At 40.4% G+C, this 21,244-nt stretch overlaps 1 long non-coding RNA gene across 11 annotated transcripts in view; it reads right to left on the bottom strand.

The window, feature by feature from the left end:
* The window catches only part of LOC122233012, a 134,795-nt gene extending 116,642 nt beyond the window's left edge, over window positions 1-18,153 (bottom strand). For 9 of the 11 annotated variants that reach the window (XR_006210415.1, XR_006210414.1, XR_006210424.1 and 6 more), the window contains exon 1: window positions 18,029-18,153. This is a non-coding gene — a long non-coding RNA (uncharacterized LOC122233012). Of the gene's footprint in view, window positions 1-2,310; window positions 2,395-18,028 lie in introns of all 11 variants that reach the window. The other 2 variants (XR_006210413.1, XR_006210418.1) reach the window with 1 other exon arrangement.
* Between the last annotated feature and the right edge of the window lie 3,091 nt (window positions 18,154-21,244).

Genomic DNA, 21,244 nt, shown 5'->3' with positions numbered 1-21,244 from the left:
ATATGTTAATTAACCAGATGGGGGGTGGGGGGAAACCCTTTCAGAATGTAAATTATATCAAGTCATTACATTACACATTTGAAATATCTTACAATTTTGTCAGTTATACCTCAGTAAAACTAAAAAAAAAAAAAAAATCAATGATTATTAAGCCCCTTTAACTATGTGCCAGAGTTACAGAAGATTAACTCTTAGAAGCAGTCCTTGCCTTCAAAGTTCATTCTAGTCAAAGACATGTAAGTAATATACATGAAATCGAGAATTACAATATTTTAGTTCTAGAAAGAATCTTAGAGTTTGTACTAGTTTCTTACTGCCATGGTAACAAATTACCACAAACTTAGTGGCTTAAGACTTTGCCACTTAGGGGAGCCCCTGGGTGGCTCAGTCGGTTCAGTGTCCCGACTTTGGCTCAGGTCATGATCTCACGGTTCATGAGTTCGAGCCCCGCATTGGGCTCTGTGCTGACAGCTCAGAGCCTGGAACCTGCCTCTGATTCTGTGTTTCCCTCTCTCTCTCTGCCCCTCCCCTGCTCATGCTCTGTTTCTCTCCATTTCTCTCAAAAATAAACATTAAAAAAATTTTAAAATAAATAAAAAAGACCATGCCACTTATTTATTATCTTACAGTTCTGGAGGCAGGAAGTCTGCAATGGTTCATCTGAGCTAAACTCAAGGTCATGCTACAGCTGCCTTTCTTCTGGAGGCTCTAGGGGAGAATCAATCTATTTCCTCACCTCTTCCAGCCCCAGTAGGCCACCTGCATTCCTCAGGCCAATAAAGCCCATTTTTCCACCTTCAAAGGGCATCGTTTCAACCTCCACTTCCACTATCACATGTCCAGCCTTTGATTCTGATCCTCCTGTCTCCTCTCTAAGGGTGCTTGTGATTACACTGATCTCACCCATGTCATCCAGGATAATCTCCTGCTCTCAGGATTATTAATTTAATCACACCTGCAAAGTCCCTTTTGTCACGTAAGATAACATGTTCGTGGGTTCCAGGGATTAGGAAGTAGACATTTTCAGGGAGCTCTTCTAACATAGCCACCCTCTGTAGATGAGGACATTAAAGCACAGGAGGTAAATGACTTGCCCAGAACCATGAGTTTGGACTAGACATCAGGTTCCTACCATACTTCCTAGGCAAGTGTTCTTTCTGTTACACTAGGCTGCCACCAAAATGAACAATACAAATCAGTATAACAGTAAGTGTGCATTATATTATACGTTTACAAATACACAGGATTACAGGATCAGAGAGTCAGTGCTCAGAGGACCTTAGAAGTCTTCATGTCCAACCATCTGATCCTGGCTGCATCCATATATTTCATATCTCCAGTTAGGGGGAACCCCACACCTGCCAAAGCAACCCACAGCCTATTTCTGCATGTGCGAACTGTGAGCAGAATGTTCTTGGAATGTCTGGATCACCAAGCTTCGGAGTTTGGACGGTCCGCACTGTACTCCACATCCCAGTTGTGACCCCTACTGCACTGGAAATCCCACCACAAGCCCAGATGCACCAGAAGCCCAGTGCAAACCCACGCAAACACTGCCAGGCATGTATCCAAACCTTCTCTCCTTCCTTAGTCACAGGACCTAACAGTCACAAGACTAGCCCACATTTCTCAGACTTTTTTGCAGTTATATGGACATAAGACTAATTTTCACCAATGGAATAGGAGGAGGAATGATGTGTACCATTTCAGGGCCAGGCTTTATAAAGCAGTGTCTCTTTTCTCTTTCTGTTCCCTCCTACCTAAATGCCAATGTCTCTGGGCATCTAGTGAAAGACACCTTGATTTCTGAATCATTGCCCAAAGGAGAGATACCCACCAACCAGGAACAGCCATGTTAGACTGCTATGTGAGTAAGAAATAAACTTCTGCAGCATTGCAGCCATGCTAACTTGGAGTCTCATTTGTCACAGCAGCTTAGCTTATCATAACTACAATAGTACCTCTTCACCACTACCTGACCAGTGTCATTGCCACTGGTCACAGCTAAAGGGCAGGTTCTACTTGTTCCCGCCAGCCAGGACCCTGTCATTCCAGCCATGGAGGCCTTGGGAGGTGGGATGGGAGACCCACAGTGGTCCCATAATCTCTATTCATACCCCCATGCTTTCACAGAGACTATAGACATTCTCTTAATATCGTATAAGATACTATTCAGTCACACACACACACACACACACACACTCCACCCTTCAATGAGATGATTGTCCCAAACCCCTTCCATGTGGAAATTCTGAGCTCTGCACTGGTCACAACGGATACTTAAGTAGTCTAGAATGGAATTCTACTCACCACCACTGCCACATGCATCATGTCACCAGCTCTGGTCACATCACCCCACACTGCCATGGAGCACAGCTCAATCTTGCAAAAGTCCTGCAAACATAGACTATCAAGATGTACCCCACCAAAGTGACGATGCTGCTCTTCCATACCCACGAGTACGAGCCCGATAGCTGAATGGCCAGTGCAGGACAGGTCGAGCTAGCCACCCGTCATGGTCTCAAAAGAACTTCTCCCTTTTGACCACCTATGCGAGGGTCACCCCTCTGATCTCATCTCTTTTGATCCTCATAGTGAGTTTATTTTAGCCATCTTGCTGATGACCTTTCCTGACACTGGGTCTATCTCAGGACCACTTTTTCCCCTCTAACAGCTTTCAATCATTTGAAAATTTCCCCATATCCAGTTTCTCTGTCAAAAAATAGTTCCACCGGGGCGCCTGGGTGGCTCAGTCGGTTAAGCGTCTGACTTCTGCTCAGGTCATGATCTCACGGTCCGTGAGTTCAAGCCCCGCGTCGGGCTCTGTGCTGACAGCTCAGAGCCCGGAGCCTGTTTCAGATTCTGTGTCTCCCTCTTTCTCTCTGACCGTCCCCCATTCATGCTCTGTCTCTCTCTGTCTCAAAAATAAACGTTGAAAAAAATAAAAAAAAAATAGTTCCACCTTGCTAGACATTACATGAAGTTTCTGCCTTTTGGTAACTTAACCCACATAATCCTGATCACATATAGGACTGGGGTTCTAAAGTACCCAGAATAAGAATTTCTCTGCATGATAGTCCTCATAAAAACTAAGAATAACTCTCATGACCCCAAACAAAGTCATCTTTTCTTTCAGCCAAATATTCCCAATTCCTTTGACTAGCCCTTAAGAAATTAAATAAGAAAAAATGTAAAAGGAAGCACTCTGTGATCCCTTTAGCTCCCAAAAAATGTTGTGGCTGCCATATACAATCTCCATTTCCTTCACTGTCCTTGTCTCACCTCTCAACATGCCCACAAGAAGAAGGAAACATGAGGGGCACCTGGGTGGCTCAGTCGGTTAAGCAACTGACTGGCTCAGGTCATGATCTCACGGTTTGTGAGTTTGAGCCCCACATCAGGCTCTGTGTGGGCAAAGCCTGCTTCGGATTCTGTGTCTCTCTCTCTCTTCCCCTCCCCTGTTGACTCTCTCTCTCTCTCTCTCTCAAAAATAAATATTTTATTTTTTTATGTTTTATTTATATTTGAGAGAGACAGAGCATGAATAGGGGAGGGGCAGAGAGACAGAGACAGAGTCTGAAGCAGGCTCCAGGCTCCAAGCTGCCAGCACAGAGCCCAATGCAGGGCCCGAACCCACGAGCCGCAAGATCATGACCCTAGCCGAAGTCAGAAGCCCAACCAAGTGAGCCACCCAGGCGCCCCAAAAATAAATAAATATTTTTTTTAATATTAAAAATAAAAAAGAGGGAAATATGACAGAGTGGAGAACAAAGCTCCCTGGAGGAAGAAGAATCTGAGCAGGAGTTTGAGGATGTGTGCCATTTGGATGCATACAATGGGTGAGAAATCAAATAAAAAAGAGATTATGTATAATGACAGGACCAGAGAAGGTTCTGGGATGGTTAGGATGGTTAAGAGGGACTCACACCTAATTCCATAGGACAGGGTAGGATGTTCCCCATATCAACAAGTAATGCTCCAATACCAGCTAGGTGTTCTACAATCCAACTCAATTCTGACACTGTCTGCCTGGAGTTATAGTCCTACAAGATTAACCCCTCTGCAACTGCAGATGCCAATCTCAAATTCAGGTTGTCACCTGTACTTTTGATGAACCAGCTATACATCAGAGGTTCCCACAACCCCTCCTCAGATTTGATTAACTTGCTAGAGCAGCTCTCAGAATTCAGAGAAACATTTTATGTAGTAGAGCACCAGTTTATTAGAAAAGGATAAAACTCAGGAACTGCTAGATGGAAGCAAGGAGTGGGGAAAGGAGCTTCCGTGTTCTTTTTAAGAACAACATACTCCTAGCAACAACTGGGAGGCTCTCTGAACCCCATCCTTTCAGGTTTTAATGAAGGAGGCTTTGTTATGCAGACAAGATTGTTTAAATCATTTGCCACTGGAAATTGATTCAACCACCAGCCCCCCTCCCTTCCCTGGAGGTCCAGAGTGAGGGACTAAATCCCCAGATTGGTTCCCTAGCAACCAGGCCCCACCCTTAGGTTTCTTGCAAAAGTCACTTCATTAACATAACAAAAGACACTGTGATTGCTTTCATCAGTTTGGAAATTTCAAGGGTTTTAGGAGCTCTGTGCTAGGGGTTGAAGACCAAATATATATTTCTAATTATAAGTCACAATATCACAATGGTTGATGAGGAAGTCAGTTTGCCTAGAATTAAAGGTATCTATATTTTGGGAAATAATAAATGGAGGATCTTGAAAGCCAGCAGGAAAAAATTTAATTCAATACTGTAGAACATCATGACAATGGATTTGGGGCAGGTAAGAGCTGTGATGTCAACAATAAAAAGATACATTTGGCATCAACGCTAGTTGGAAAGGAGCAGGAAGAAACAATGGCAAGAATTTTAGAATGAGGAGGTAAGAAAATTAACTAGTGTGGTGACAAAACTTCAGAGGAAAGAATGGATGATAGACACCTTCAGGGATTTGGTGACTGGTTGGATTCAGAGATTTATCCATTTACAAAATTTCACACTTGAATAACTAGGACAGTAATATTCCATCAATGGAAATTTGAAGATGCAGGGCTGGTTTGGGGAAGAAGATTAATTCCTTTAGAGATGTTGAGTTTGAAGCAAATGGAAAATATCCTAACAGAAATTCCTAGTAAGTAGCTGGAGATGTGGGACTCAACTGAAAGAGCAAATGGAAATACAGGGTCAGGAGTCATCACCATGCTGGTGATTAGCAGGAGCAAAAATGAATGCACTTTCCATCCACTGGGCCAAATAACTGAATGGTAAGAGAAAAGACAAGGGAAGACTTGTGACCATTCCTTCAAAAGTCAAGAGTGCCTGTTATGAGCCAGGTAATGTCCTAGGTGCTAGGAATTCAGAGTGAAGCCTCATTAGCCTCCAACTGAGCAACAGACTGATCCTGGGGCAAAAAGTCCAGGTTGGTCCAATGCCCAGCTCTGGACAGGCTACTGGACAATTACTACCAGCTCACGCCTTTCTGCATCCAGATTACTGGCTAGATTAGTAGATAGGTGGTTTTTCACTCCTGAAACTCGTGTGGTAGATATATCTTTGATTTACTTATGCCTCTCAAAAAGGCATAATTCCCTCCCCACCCCAATTTTCCTTATTTTTCTTCAAGCATTGGATTTTATCCAATGTTTTAAAATTCCTTTCCTCAAAAAAAAATTACCTTCCAAGAAAAGTCTTTCAGAAGAGTATACATTTAGAAGTTTAAAGTAATTGTAGATACATATATTCCAGCTCTAACAACTCTGTTTCTCCGTTGGGGGAAAGACTCCCACTGAGCAGTTTTGTGTAAAGAGTCAAGTGGCAGAAAGTCATTCCCTGCTGGAGATGGAGGCAGACAAGTCAGAAAATTGTGAGAATCTGGCCTTTGGCCTCTGAGTGGCAAAACACACACACACACACACACACACACACACACAAAGAAAAGAAAAAAAGAAAGGAGAAGAGAAAGAAAGAAAGAAAGAAAGAGAAAGAAAAAGAGGGAGGGAGGGAAGAAGGAAGGAAGAAGGAAGGAAGGAAGGCAAGAAAAAAATAAAGAACAGTACTCAGTCTCCATATCTTTCTGTGACCGATCACAATTCTGAGTTTGTTTAAAGATAAAATAAGAAGCTTTAATGATCATCATCATGAATATATATTTGACCAAGGGACTTTTCCCAGTGAACATAATTTTTAGAGAATGAAGTGCCAGGTAAGAGTACATTTAAGACAATGAAAACAAAATTTGTTCTTTATTCAGTGTTGCTTTTGCCTATTCAAGAAAGATGTTCTTCCATCAAAACAGTGTTTTTCTGCTAGAGGCTGGGAAAAACCATGATTGGAAGGAATTGAATCTTGGGTCCTACGACAGTGCTACAAAGGAAATTTAAGAGTGTTAGCTAGAAATTTTAACATGGATACAGCATCCAAGCATGTGATTAGCAATTTGTCTCTTGGGACAAGGTGGAGGCCTGATTGAATGTGGTGCGAGGAACATAGTGGTTACTGGTCTATAATGGATTGGAGAGTTTTTAAATAATACTAATAAAAGAAAGAAAAAGAACTGGTCCTTCACCACAGATAGTTTGAGAACCACTGGCCTGCAAAGCTATTGGTTAGATGTCCATATTCTGATACACTCTGGGGCTTCCAGAATTTCAAAATACTAGAGTTAAACTTTCAAAGTATTCAAAACCAAAAAAAAAAAAAAAAAAAAAAGAATTCAATAAAATATCTGTGTGCAGGGAAACTGAGAAGCTAAAATTTTTTAAAACCAAAAGAGTGAGGACTCAGATCATGATCTCATGGTCTGTGAGTTCAAGCCCCGTGTTGGACTCTGTGCTGACAGCTCAGAGCCTGGAGCCTGTTTCAGATTCTGTGTCTCCCTCTCTCTCTGACCCTTCCCCGTTCATGCTCTGTCTCTCTCTGTCTCAAAAATAAATAAACGTTAAAAAAAAAAAAAAAAAAAAAAAAACCAAAAGAGTGAAAAGACATTCTGAGTTGGTCCAGTGTTTATTTGTGGAAATTTTTAAGGAATATAGATACAGTTTTATATGACATTGTATGTAAAATAAGTTAAGTATAGGGAAAAATAATGTATTTCCAAAAGAACTCACAGCCACCTGTTTATAATAGCACAAGACCAGAAAAACCTAAATGCCATCAGAGGCTGGTTAATTCAAGTATGACATCATCATGCAACAAAATGTTTTTCAGTTGTTAGAAAAATTGAGACATCTCTACATATCCAGATATGGCAAGATTTCTAAGACATATTCGTAAGTTAAAGAAAAAAGGGGGGTACAAAGCAGCATAATATGGTATGATATCTTTTGTATGAAGGTGAGAACACACATATACGTGCATGTTTGAGGGCATGGAAAGGAGAAAGTAGTTGCCTCCAGGGAGATAAACTGGGTACCTGATGGACAGGGAAAGGGAATTTGTCCTATTTTTTACCTATGTATCTTTTGAATTTTGCACTATGTGCAACTAGTATCTATCCCGGACAACATATTAAAAATAATAATTAAAAATATAAAAAAAAACAAAAATGAGAAATAAATTATTCATGTTCCACCATACCCATAAACTGAAATGACATCTGCCCTTAAATCTCCCTGCAGGGTCTGGCACAGTGCCCTCCATTCAATATTTCTTAAATTGTTGAACTAAAAGTAATAGCTCATACAGAATTTAACAACATAACAAAACAAAACAAAACAAAAGGATCATTCAATATTTATAATTCATACTTGATATGTTTTCAAAGAACTAAATCATTTTAGCCGAAATGAACAAACCACATTATGGAAACAGAATAAACCTCTGAAGTTGTTAAAAGATACTCGAATCAGCTTTAGAATCCAAAACTTCCTAAAATGGAATAATTTATCCTGATAAATACAATCAGGAAATTTAAAAAATCATGCATTTATAATTACATTGTAATTTGCCTGGAGAATACAGGAATTAGATGCCATCCATGGGATGTTCTTCCATCTGTGATTAATTTGACATAAATCTGCAGATTCAGCAAAGCTATGTCATGTTTGTGTTTAGACTGAATCTGAGAAAATAACATTGCTTTGGATGAAAATGAAGATAACCGTAAGAAATAAAGTAAATAGTAGGGAATCAGATATTAGGAGCTCTCTGAGGGAATACTATTCAGAATTGAAAACATAAAAAAGTAACATTGAAACTCTTATAGTAACAAAATAACTATTAGCCCAAGCTTGTTTCTCAATTTTTCTCCTCCAGGTATATAGCTTGGCACGTCCAGGTATATAATAACCTATTAGGATCTCAGCCATGTTTGTACCTATTCTTTACTGTTATTTCTATGTAATCTTCTCATATCCCTCTAACAAGTTCATATCCACGTTAGATATCCTCAAGATTCTCCTAAGAGACTCAATTTTTTCTCCAAAAAAATGCTTAATTACCCAGTCATTCCATTTAGGGAATAGCAAAAGTGTTCGGCAAAAGTCTTCATGGAATCCCATGAAAAGTAAATGCCATCCCAACTCCCACATCCACATGTGTTGCTATGGGTCATTCAGTTCGCTTAATGAGGGAATAAAATGTGATCACTCAGAAAAGAATAAAGTGAGGACTTGTTTTAACTTAAAAATGTCTCCCCTCCACATATAGACAAGGCTTTAAAACAGATTAAATAGCCCTAAGCATGTGATGTCAATCCCAGCACAAGTAGTTTAGGAGAAGCTCAACATTTTAATGCAAGAAATTCACTCTTTATGCAAGGAAATTCATGGTGCTTTTTCATTCCCATCCAAAAGCCTTTCTAACAACGTAGAATCTTGCTCTAGGATCTCACAGATTGCATCACCTGCCAAAGAAATATATACTAATCTGTCCAGGTCTCCCAATCCTCAGGGACCCAAGGCAGTAACAAAGTTAAGGAAGAAAGAGCTCATTTCAAACATTTCTTTTAAATCTCTGGGGTTCAGATGTTTACAGTCCATTCATAAGATCAATACAAAATACTCTCAAGAGAAAACCAGGGAAGGGCTTTTTGTCCTTCCACTTCTCACATGTCCCTCCATAGCTCAACCTTTTGGGTGTTCTTAATGAATGGTCATTTGAACTTGATTTCACTTAATAAAAATACCTAGTATATCAGTTAGTCATTGTTCTGTAACAAACTACCCTCCAAATTTAGCAGGTCTGAGGAAAGAGAAAGAAGTACACAAGTACTTATTCAAGCCTCTGCTTGTGTCAATTGTTTTGTCCCATTGACTAAAGTCATGTCACCAAGCCCAGAGTCCAAGTAGGAAGACCCCACCAAAGGGCTTCAGTAAAGGGAGATGCAAAAAAATTGGGTCCATCTGTGTATTCAGTCTGCCATGCCTGGAGATGAGCAATACAGGGCAGACTTAGCCCCAGAATGACTGCAGCCCTAAACCTTCCACTCTAGTCACTTACCCTACAGTAGGGGGTAAGTTGCCATGTTGTCCAGCAAGTGAGAAATAAGGTCAGCCCTGGCTTGTTTAGGTGCAGACTGGCTCAGAATATAGGAGACATCATTTCCTGCCACACCAAGGCTGGTAAATGGAGTTCGGGGGCAAGACCCTTCCTCCCAGCCGTTAGGAAGAGACTCCCACTACTCAGTCCAGGAAAGAGTGAGCCCAATGGGAAGGAAAGATACACCCCAAGGGAGGACAGCCAGAGTGATCAGGCTAGGAAGAGACCAAGGTGGATCGCTTTGAGTTCTGTATAATGTAATGAAATTCAAATTCCTCTGGTCTTAGGGCCTAGGAACCTATCAGGTTTCCCAAGCTGAGAGTGGCTTCGATGAATTGATTAAAAAATTTACCTCTAGAAGCTACACGATGGAGGTGACAGAGAAGTTATGCTTAATGAGCACATAACAGAGTCTCCAGAGCAGGAGAGCTTTTCACTAGCGATACATATTGGGAAGAATAATTGGCCCAGCAAACAAAAGAAGAGATCAAGCCACAATGATGGGCTCATCCTGGCCAGGAAAATAACAACAGCACAGTGGATAGGACAGATGAGATGAAGCAGCCAAAAGGAGTGTGCATGAGCCTCCCTATAGGAGATGCCCCTAGAAGGTTCCCCAAATGATACAGGAGGTGAGGCATTTGCGGGCTGGGGCTTCAGTAATTTAGCTGGTGGGGAATGAGCTAGGCCAGTGCATCTCAAACAATCTGTGCAGAAGAATGAGTTTCTTACATTTCCAAATTGTTACAAACTCAGAATTTATAAATACTAGAAAAATAAATTGCCCTCAAACTAAAACTTTTTAAAAAGCACAAATACAAACAAAATATAAGACCAACTGTCTTATCACTAGATTGAATAGACACAAAATTACTCTGTCAAATTATCAAAGTTTCTAAACGCTCACTCTCCATTTCAGTCCTTATGTCATCAGGGACTGGTAACAACTTACCAACTAATGCAGGTCTGTGGACTATAGCAAGGGTAGTACTGACCTAGAGAGCTGTCAGCCTTTGTTTGACGATATAAAGACAATAGCTACCAGGTTTGGAACATCTCCTGTGTTCCAAGCTCTGTACTCAACACTTCACTTTTGTTATCTTTAATCTTTCGAAGTTATTATCCCCATTTTTTTCACATTTTTAAATTTTATTTTTTTAATTTACATCCAAATTGGCATATAGTGCAACAATGATTTCCAGAGTAGATTCCTTAGAGCCCCTTCCCCATTTAGCCCATCCCCCCTCCCACACTCCCTCCAGTAACCCCCTTGTTTGTTCTCCATTTTTATGAGCCTCTTATGTTTTGTCCCCCTCCCTGTTTTTATATTATTTTTATTTCCCTTCCCTTCATCTATTTTGTCTCTTAAAGTCCTCATATGAGTAAAGTCATATGATATTTTTCATTCTCTGACTGGCTAATTTCACTTAGCATAATACCCTCCAGTTCCATCCATGTAGTTGCAAATGGCAAGATTTCATTCTTTTTGATTGCCGAGTGATACTCCATTGTATATATATACCACATCTTCTTTATCCATTCATCCATCGTTGGGCATTTGGGCTCTTTCCATACTTTGGCTATTGTCAATAGCACTGCTATAAACATTGGGTTGCATGTGTCCCTTCGAAACAGCCCACCTGTATCCCTTGGATAAATACCTAGTAGTGCAATTGCTGGGTCATAGGGTAGTTCTATTTTAAGTTTTTTGAGGAACCTCCATACTGTTTTCCAGAGGGACTGCACCAGCTTGCTTTCCCAAGTTATTATCCCCATTTTAAAGATAAGGGAACCAAAGCCAGTGAGGCTAGGCACTCGCTCTATACTACATGGCCAGTACCAGTGACCAAGGAGGGCTTTCTTTCATTGATGGTCTGGTCCATAAGGCTTGAATAAAGATGGGAATGGGTATAAGCATGTACAAATTTCTCTACCCTCTAAGACTCAAATAAGGGTGGGAGGTGCCAGGAAGACTTGCAAAGTCCCTGAGTATAAATGCCTTTGACATTAGCTCACCTTTGCAGCTGCCATTTCTACAACTTCCCCAAAGGTAGAGGCCTGGAGTTTTGCCAGATTCATTATAGTAACCATGCCAGCTCAGAGACCCATCCTGTTCTTACACTTCACTGCAGTTTTGTCCCACAAATGCAGTAAGAATATGAGCAAAATAAGTAACAATGCTAGGGGAATCTAAATTCCATTTTAAGATCTGAAAGTAGAAACCAAGAGTTTAGAAAGCCTCTAAATTCTACATGTCAAAGCAATCTGATCCCAGGAGCTCTTTTATGAGTTCAACAAAATGAGTCAAAATTATGAATTAATAATAAAAAGAGAAGAGTCCCTGTCAATGTCATTGTCAAGGATCAAGCTTTCTTAGAAATGAAAAATATTGCTCGAAATCCCTGAGAAAAACACCTCTGCCTTAAGTTTCAGGCCTTCTGGCTGGAAATGATTTTGTGACTTTTGAATCAGGTAGGATTAGCACAAAAACATCATATGAGGCTTCATCACAGCTATGACAGGCTCCTGACACTGTGTTTTAAGTTTATTGGAGGTCCTTTGTTGTGTTTGTGTGGTTTTTATTTGTCAGCCCAGCTGAGTAAGAGTGAGTTGTGCCTGATCGATTTGCCTCAGGTTCAAGGATGCTGCAGGAATGTGCAGGGAGGTCTGGCCTTAACTTCTCCAACCAGAACCAAACACAGCAGAGCCCCCCTCCTCAGTCTGCCCAAGCATAACAGAAGGGGCTCTTAGCACCAAGCAGCAGAGGAGAGCTTCCAAGGCAAGAGCCCAACACAAGATGAAGAGAGGGGAGGCTGAAAACACAGTTGGTGATTACATGGGTTGAGATAGACAAGACAGGAGATGGTGTTGTAGCCTCATTGAGGCTTTTCATGACCACTTCTCATGCCAAGTGGACCCTCCCTCCTTTGTATTATTACCATAGCCTCAGAGTACTACCATGGAGTTCTTCTCCTAGTGTAGAGCAATCACATGTTCACATAGTCAATTCCCACAGCCTTTTATGGCCAGGGACTTCTTAGCCATTTGTGTGTCTAGCACCCTTCCTGGCAAACTATAGGCACTAAATAAGTGCCATCTGAGTCTTATGAACATTAGCCAGAGAAGTCCTTTGGGCAAAATAAGTAAGAATGCTAGGGGAATCTAAATTCCATTTTAAGATCTGAAAGTAGAAACCAAGAGTTTAGAAAGCCTCTAAATTCTACATGTCAAAGCAATCTGATCCCAGGAGCTCTTTTATGAGCGCAACAAAATAAGCCAAAATTATGAATTAATAATAAAAAAAAGAAGAGTCCCTGTCAGTGTCATTGTCAAGGATCAAGTTTTCTTAGAAATGAAAAATGTTACTAAAATCCCTGAGAGAGCACAGAGCCAGCTGGTCTAAACGCTATCAGTCTATTTTCAGGAGCCATGTCATCCCCTCATTTAATTTTAAACAGTTTTGTTTTCCTTTTAATTCCACGTCCACAAAGAAGATTGGATTCAAATATAAACACAAAATCTCACCACTCTTTGCAAGATTTAAAATTTAAGGAAGGAAAACTATGTTCAGAGAAAGATAGCCACATAGGCAATGAAAAACAAATGCTTCCAAAATTTGGAAGGGGTTTCAGTCTAGGATTGGCCACCTACTCCAGCCCATGACTTCCTGTGCAATAACTTCACCATGCATGAGCTCAAGCCGGGAGCTGCCGTAATGAAGACAGAAAGAAGAAATCTAAAAGCTGCAATGCCATCAGGAGCTATGTCCAGTGCCACTTCAAGGAGCAATAGGCTCACAGAAGCCCTGGGCAGCTTATATACAGTTCTCGCAGTGAAGGAGGAGGGTGAGCTGAGCAGACAACTCCTGAGAGCTAGAGTGAACCACTTCAGAAGTATCTTCCCAACACTTGCCTATCTCTGCCCTGCTGAAAATTCACCCTCCCATCAGTGGACCCCAGGGCCACATTAGAACTGTGTGACTCTGCCACCCACCACAGCTAATGAGCTCAGGGCTGGATGCATGGACAAAGTTGGGGCAACCAAGACTCTCTCCCAGAATTCTGAAACTAGAATCCAGCCTCCATGGCCAGGATCTTCTCAGGACATCTCTTTTTCTGCTTCTATTGATTTGAAGTGGTCTCTGTTACTTTCAATCAAAGGGAACGCGACCATGTCAGGAGTCCATCAAAAAATCCACGGGGGTGTTCAAAGAACAAAAGTCAAATAAGCTCTCAGTGAGAGTGTGTTCAGATTGTGTTGCTGGTCAAGGAAGTGATCCTAACATCTGGAATTTTTAGCAGAGACATATTTCTCTATTCCTCCAAAAGGGCTGAGTTAACAGTGCTACAACTTTCCTTTTCCAAAGGAAAGTTACGTACATGTTTACATGCAAATTTTACCCAAATATATATTGAGGTGCCCAAAGTAGATACTATATTTTTAGTAAAATTAAATTAAAATTAAAGTCTTATGGGCAATCACTAATTAAACTTATTAATTGTATTAATTATACTAGAATTAAAATATTTTTTAAAATGTGTTCTTTGAGATTTGTTTTTCTACCATCATTATTTCTGGACAGACTTTCTTATTGTGGTGGAGAAAACCTCACAGCTACCAATAATTCTAGTTTATCTCATACCAAATAAGAAGAAGCCAGTATAATCTGAACATCTCTCCAGCATGCATTAATATTTCATTATGATTTAGCTTTATTTTTACATACTGGAAGAGCTAGGAAGATGAAGGTCTTGATGGTGTCTATATATCTGGCTGATAATGTAACGTAAAATTTGTATCTTAGCACTTAAAAACGTTAAGGGTCTTTTTAGGCCTCAATCTGCTTTTGTTTCTCATTGTTGCGTTCTTTCCTGGACATCGGCGTGTCAGCTAGGACAGATGTGATTAGATGCTTCATCCCGTCTTCTGCTCACATGCGTTCCTCTAAGTGATGACCTCTTTAGAAGTCAAGATGAGTTCCATCTCTCTAAGGGGACTCAGCCTAAAGTATGGATCTCTTAGGTCAGCAAAAACTCATTCTTCCCCAAATTCTATATGGCTCTGCCCCATTAAGCCATTATATTAGGCCAACTAGAGGTTGTCTTCTTAACATACTTAAGTAAATGTACACGTGAATTGATATTGATTCTTCCTATTTTATTTTATAAAACATTCCTTAGGTTGCAAAGATACAGGCAGAGACTGGCTTCTATTCTAAAGATCACCAAAAATACCCTTAGTCCTAAATATTAATATTATGCCCTAAGCATCATCTTTGTGTAGATCTGCTACTGACCTGTGCTGTTAAGTGCAAATTAGAAAAAGTATATTGGTGCAAATAAGCAAGGTGCCACTGTAGGCAGACACTGCCTTCAAGAGCTGAGCTTGGCAAGTAACCCAGGGGCCGGATTCCAGCCCCCACTCAACCCTCTCAAGCTCCTCACGCCGCAGACGAACAGCATAACCATAGACAGTGGGGTTGAAAAGCTATCTTTACTTATTTTTTCAGCTCTGCATTTAAGAGAGATGGTATAAAAAAAAGGGTTCAATTGCTGCTAACTTATGAACTTAGAAAAATTAAAAAGGTAGGGATGTTTGAGATCATCAATTTTAAAGTTCTTTTGCAATAGACACCAGGGCATAGACGCAGAAGAAGAAGAAGCAAAACGCTGCATTATTAGCAGTGCTCTTTGAGAAGCAGCTGGTATCTTTACACAGTAAAGTGCATAAAGTATATTAATCCTAAGTCTACACCCCAATGATTTTTACATGTGTCTATACTCCATAACAACAGCTCAGTCCCGGATACAAAGCATTTCCGGCACCTCATACGATTTCTTCTTGCCACTTCCCAGAAAATCACCCCTGCCCCACAGCAATCATGTTCTGATTACCTTCCATTACCTTCGATTTGTTTTGCCTATTCTTGGACTTGGTATAAATGGAATTGTACTGTATTTACTCTTTTGTGTCTGTCTTCTTCTAATCAGCACGATGTCTGTGGGGATCCTTCCATGCTGTAGTATGTATTAGCAGTTTCATCTTTTTGTTTCTGTGTAAAATTCCATTATATGATGATGCCACAACTTATTAACTCTCCTCTTGATGCATATGAGGGCTATTTCTAATTTGGAGCTATTTTTAATACAGATTCAGTGTTCCTTTGCATCCAAGGAATAGAATTTCATATTTTTACTCAACGTTATTCCACACAGTTTATACAATAAAATAACAGTAAAATAGAAAGACATAGAAAATTAAAATAAGGTAAAATACCAATGCATGGATGGATAAAGCACAATAGGCAATCTGTCGGGTCTTTATAGTTGTGATAATTGAGTCTCAAGTGAGACTCTGAGCTTCCTAGAGGCCAAACAAAGGGGGAAATATGAGAATTGTATAATTTGTTTTAAAGGAAAAAAAATAAGTTAGGGGAAGCAAAACTTCTGTTGCCACTAAGTTCCAAAGGAAGTTCTTCACATGGAGCTTCATGGTAGGAATTATTGAGAGATGGAATCAATAATGTCCTCGGGGTGGCGCCACAGGAAATGCATGAACAGATTTTAAATCCTTATTCTTAGAGTGGTCATAAGACACGACTCCAACCCAGCAGGTTATAAAACAGTATCATAGTTCTGTGGCATTGTGTGAGGTGCTGTTTTTAAGGAGGAAAAAGTATATTAGAATGTCACGTATACTAAGTCAGAAGTTGGCAAACTACAGCCCACTGACTAACTATGGCCTGCCACCTGTTTTTATAAATAGTTTTACTGGAACACAGCCACACCCATTCATTCATACACTGTCTATGGCTGCTTTCCTGGGACAACAGCAGAGTTGGATGGTTGTGACAAAGACCATCTGGCCCACAAAGCCTAAAATATTTGTTATTTGACCCTTTACAGAAAAAAAAGTGCCAATTCCTCCTCTAAATTAGCAATAGTATAGAATTCCAGGTATTATTTTCTTTTTGGTTACTGTTCATGTCTTGATGTAGTCTCCACCCCTTACAGTACAGAAAGAAGGGATTTTGCAGATGTAATTAGGGTGACAGATCCATTTATATTTATTTAATTGAAAGAGAGATTATCCCAGATGGGCCTGACTTAATCAAGGGAAAGTTCTAAAAAGAGGGACTGGGTCCATGCTACCATCAAAGATTTCTCTCTCTCTTACTGGCTCACAAAAGTGGGCTACATGTGTGAGAGGGTCTCTAGAGAGAAACATGTGGCAGGGAGCTGTGGGTGGATTCTAGGAGCTGAGGGCCTCAGTCCAGCAACCACAAGGAACTAAATTTGGCCAACACCCAGGTGAGCGTAAAAGAAGGCTCTAAGCAATGGGGAACACCACAGCCCCAGCCAACACAGGACTGGTGAGACCCTGAAACAGAGAATACTTCCAAGCCAAATCTGGACTCTTCACCCATGGGAACTAGTAAATAATAGACGCCTATCCCCAATTTTTTCTACAATACACATATGGTTTAAACATGAGACAACCACAGTTTTTATAAAGAGTACTTATCTTTTAGAAGTACATACTGAATTATCTAAGGATAAAATGATATCATATCTGAGATTTGCTTCAAAAAGTGAGAGGGGACAATGCAATGGTACAAATAAGATGAGATTGCCGTATGTTGATAATTCTTGAAGCTAAATGATGAGTTCAAGGGGATTTATTACACTTCTCCTTGCCTTTTTGTATATGTTTGAAAGTTTCCATAATAAAAAACTTTTTAAAAATTAGACTCCTACATAGAGAATTAGCTTAAAGGATGTTTATAGTGTCTGATACAGGAAAACTAAACAATCTAAATGTCTACACAGGGAACTGGTTAAATCAATCACTATAGATATACAACATGTTCATATGTATTTTTTAAATTGCATAGAATAATGATGCTGGTAACATTAGCATATGGTCCGATAAGCCGATGTAAAATAAAATTGTTAGTAAGCAACAAAACAAAAAGCCACAAAACTTGTGCATTTTTAAAAAATTCATCTAAGTAAATTCTGCTCTGTCAGTGACTGAATCCAGCAGTGTAAGTGCCCTGCTGGCTCCCCTTGATTGAAGAAGCATAGTGGGGGTACCAAAAGGAGGGGAGAGCCCATGGAACCACCCAGTGATCCCCCCCACCCATCACTGATCCCTCAATCATCTGCTGGATCAGAGGCAACTTTAGGTAGGCATGTTCTGGCTCTATGTTGAGAGTCTCTAGTCATGCTATGAATGTACAGAGGTTGTATAAGGAAGAAGGTGGAGTCAAATGGGTCATTCAAAATCCTAGGGCATCCTGAATAAATACAACCACAGTTCTCAAGAAAGATTTGAACTTTGACCATCTTTAGGGCCTTCCAGTTTTTACTTCAGCCCATGTGGCCTCAGATTTATATTATCACTGAGAGATTTCCCCAGTTTGCTAAAAACTACAAGTTCCTTGGTGTCACCAGCTTCTGTTTCCCCCATTCTCTTTGTTTGTAAGATCAAGGGACAAGCTATACCTGCATTAAACTGATTCTTGGGCCCAATTTTTCTTACCATCGCTATTCCAGATCACTTTAGGGCAGAATGTTCAAAGGCAGTGAGGACATGGTAAATGTTCTGCCAAATTATGTGCAATCACAAAATGCCAGAGATGAAAGTGCCCTTATAAATCATTTAAAGTTTCTTTGTTTTACCAACTGGAAAAAAAAAAGAGAGAGAGAGAGAGAGAGAGAGACAACACATAATGCAACAATGACCGATGTCACAAGGACAGAGTATCTGAGAGGAGGACCCAGACACAGCAGCTCTCAGGCCAGTGCTGTCTGCCTGGGACTGGGTGCCCTCTGAGTCAGTTCTTTTCGATCTTAATGGATAGCCTGAGTTTGAGCTAACACATAGACTTACAGAGCAGTAGCACAAAACCTGAAATAGGGGTGACCAGTGAATATAGGAAGAAAGGAGAAAAAGGAAGAAGGGAGAGAAGAAGAGAAAAAGAGAAAGTCCTAATAGCCAGTGGATGAATTAAAAAGTGTTCAAGCTCATTAGTCATCAGAGAACCACAATCAAAATCACAGGAAGATACCACTCTCCACCTATCAGGATAGCCAAAAGTAAAAAGACTGACATGGATACCTGGGTGACTCAGTCAGTTAAGTGTCCAACTTCGGCTCACATTATGATCTCATGGTTTCATGGGTTGGAGCCCCACATCGGGCTCTGTGCAGACAGCTCAGAGCCTGGAGCCCGCTTCAGATTCTGTGTCTTCCTCTTTCTCTGCCCTACCCTGCTCGTGCTCTGTCTCTCTCTGTCTCTCTCTCTCTCTCTCTGTCTCTCTCTCTGTCTCTGTCTCTCTCTCTCCCTCTCTCAAAAATAAATAAACATTAAAAAATTTTTTTTAAAAGACTGTACTAAATGTGGTACACATATGGTTATAACTAAAACTCTCATATGTCACTTGGAGGGATATAAGTACTGGATATTGGAATGAGTGATGCATTTACTTTGGAAAATTGGGTAGCAATCTCCACTAAAATTGAGCATGTGCCTACCTGCTAAGTCAGCAGTTCTACCTCAAGGTAAACTCCCAACAGAAAGGTGCAGATATGTTCACCAAACAGATACACTAAACTGTTCACAACAGCTCTATGTTTAATAGACAAAACTAGAAACTACTGAAATATCCATCAACAGTAGATGGATAATGACAGTGGTATATTCATAAATGCATATACAATGCAGAAGTATGAAGGCAGCATCGCTATAGGCAACAGCATGTGTGAGTCTTACAGAAATGTTGAGTGAAAGAAGCCAGTCACAAAATAAATTATCTCCATTTATATAAGCTTCAAAAGGTGGCCAAACTAATTAATGATGTGAGAAGTCAGGACCGGGATGATTTCTGAAGAGAGGGAGGTGGGAATGAATGGGAGTGGTCACAAGGAGGTCTTTGGGGGTACCGGTAGACAGCTGAGTCTTTCTGAGTGGTGATTACACAGAAGTCTTCACATTGTGATTATTTATTGTGCTGAATACTTGTCATTCGTGTACTTTTCTAAACATACACTATTTTTCAATAAAATAATTTATAAATATTTTTGGATGTTTATTTATTTTTGGGAGAAAGAGAGAGACAGAGCACGAGCGGGGGAGGAGCAGAGAAAGAGGAAGACACAGAATCTAAAGCAGGCTCCAGGCTCTGAGCTGTCAGCACAGAGCCCGACATGGGGCTCAAACTCACAAACTGTAAGATCATGAACTGAGCCGAAGTCAGATGCTTAACGGACCAAGCCACCCAGGAGCCCCGTTTATAAAGATTTTTAAAAGAAAGCAGCAGGCAGCTCTTTGGGTAGAAGTCTAAGGATCTCAAGATTCTTAATCTATGCAGCCTTCTTGAACTTCCTAACACCACAGGACATTCATTGACTGTGATCCCAAACATCAGCTCCATTTCACTGCTAGAGAGATGTCTACTAGATACTGATACCAAAAATATCATAGACATCATAGTAGATCCCTAACAGTCTCAAAATAACAGAAGGAGACAGGGTTCAGAGATGTGCTCTGCACCTCATGTATGTTATCTCCAGGGATTCTCTCAGTAACCCTTCACAACAGGTATTATTATTAATTCTATTTTATAAAAGGAGCAACTAAGTCTTAGTGAACTCAAGTAATTTGCCTGAGGTTGCAAAGGTTCTAAACAGCAGAACCTAGATTCAAATCCAGAATTTCTCTGCTCTAAAAACCCTCAAGATTTTTCCATCACACCCCATATGGCCCTGTGCTGTTACTGCCTTTGACTTTTACCAGTAAAACCACTTCACAAAACTTGCACCCTCATAAATATCTCTTATAAACAAACTACCCTGAGGTGATTTCCTAGAAATATTATTGCTTTACACTCTGTTGCCATTGACAACCCTGAAAATGTCCCATAGCCTTCACTTTTTTTTTAATTTTTTTTTAATGTTTATTTTTGAGAGAGAGAGAGAGAGAGAGAGGGAGGGAATGGGGGAGGGGCAGAGAGAGAGGGAGACACAGAATCCGAAGCAGACTCCAGGCTCTGAGCTGTCAGCACAGAACCCAACGTGAGGCTCGAACTCAGGAACTGTGAGATCATGACCCACGCTGAAGTCAGATACAACCGACTAAGCGACCCAGGTGCCCCTGTAGCCTTCACTCTTAATAAGAAAAAAAAAAATGGAGGTACAGATTCCTTGATTCCCAAATAACATTTAACCACCTGGGACATAGCCAGAGTACTCCTGTCCCTCACCTACTCTCCCCCCACCCCAGGGCCTTCTGAAAAGGGGGAGATACCAAGGCCAAGTTACCTTTTTAAAGATTTTCTTATTGTAGCTGTTTTATTATTCATATACTTTTAATAGCATCTCAATGATTGTTTTATAGACTTGCTATAGCTTAAGTTAATGCTAAAGACATTATAAGTAGCTCCCTTTTAAATTTTTAACCAGAATAAAAGTTTACGAAAAACACATACGCTCAGGAAACTATACGCTCTTCTACACAAAGGAGACAGTTTCACAAGGCAGCTTACAGAATTTAGGGGGTCCCACAGGTATTTGCTGCCCATTACAAGTGCAAAAACCAAAGTCTGGTGACTACCTATAGGCAAGTACATGATGTTTTCTGACTTAAAGGCCATTTTCAGGAAGTGTTATAGAAGAAGATGAAGACAAAAAACATTCTATTTCTCTCCTTTTCATTAGACAAGAAAATCAAATGTTTCCACAGTTGGGGTCGAGGAGT

The sequence above is a fragment of the Panthera tigris genome, chromosome D4 (assembly GCF_018350195.1).
Source record: "Panthera tigris isolate Pti1 chromosome D4, P.tigris_Pti1_mat1.1, whole genome shotgun sequence".
NCBI classification, from domain to species: domain Eukaryota; kingdom Metazoa; phylum Chordata; class Mammalia; order Carnivora; family Felidae; genus Panthera; species Panthera tigris.
The sequence above is the reverse complement of the archived record's forward strand: the minus strand, read 5'-3'. Positions and strand labels throughout refer to the sequence as shown.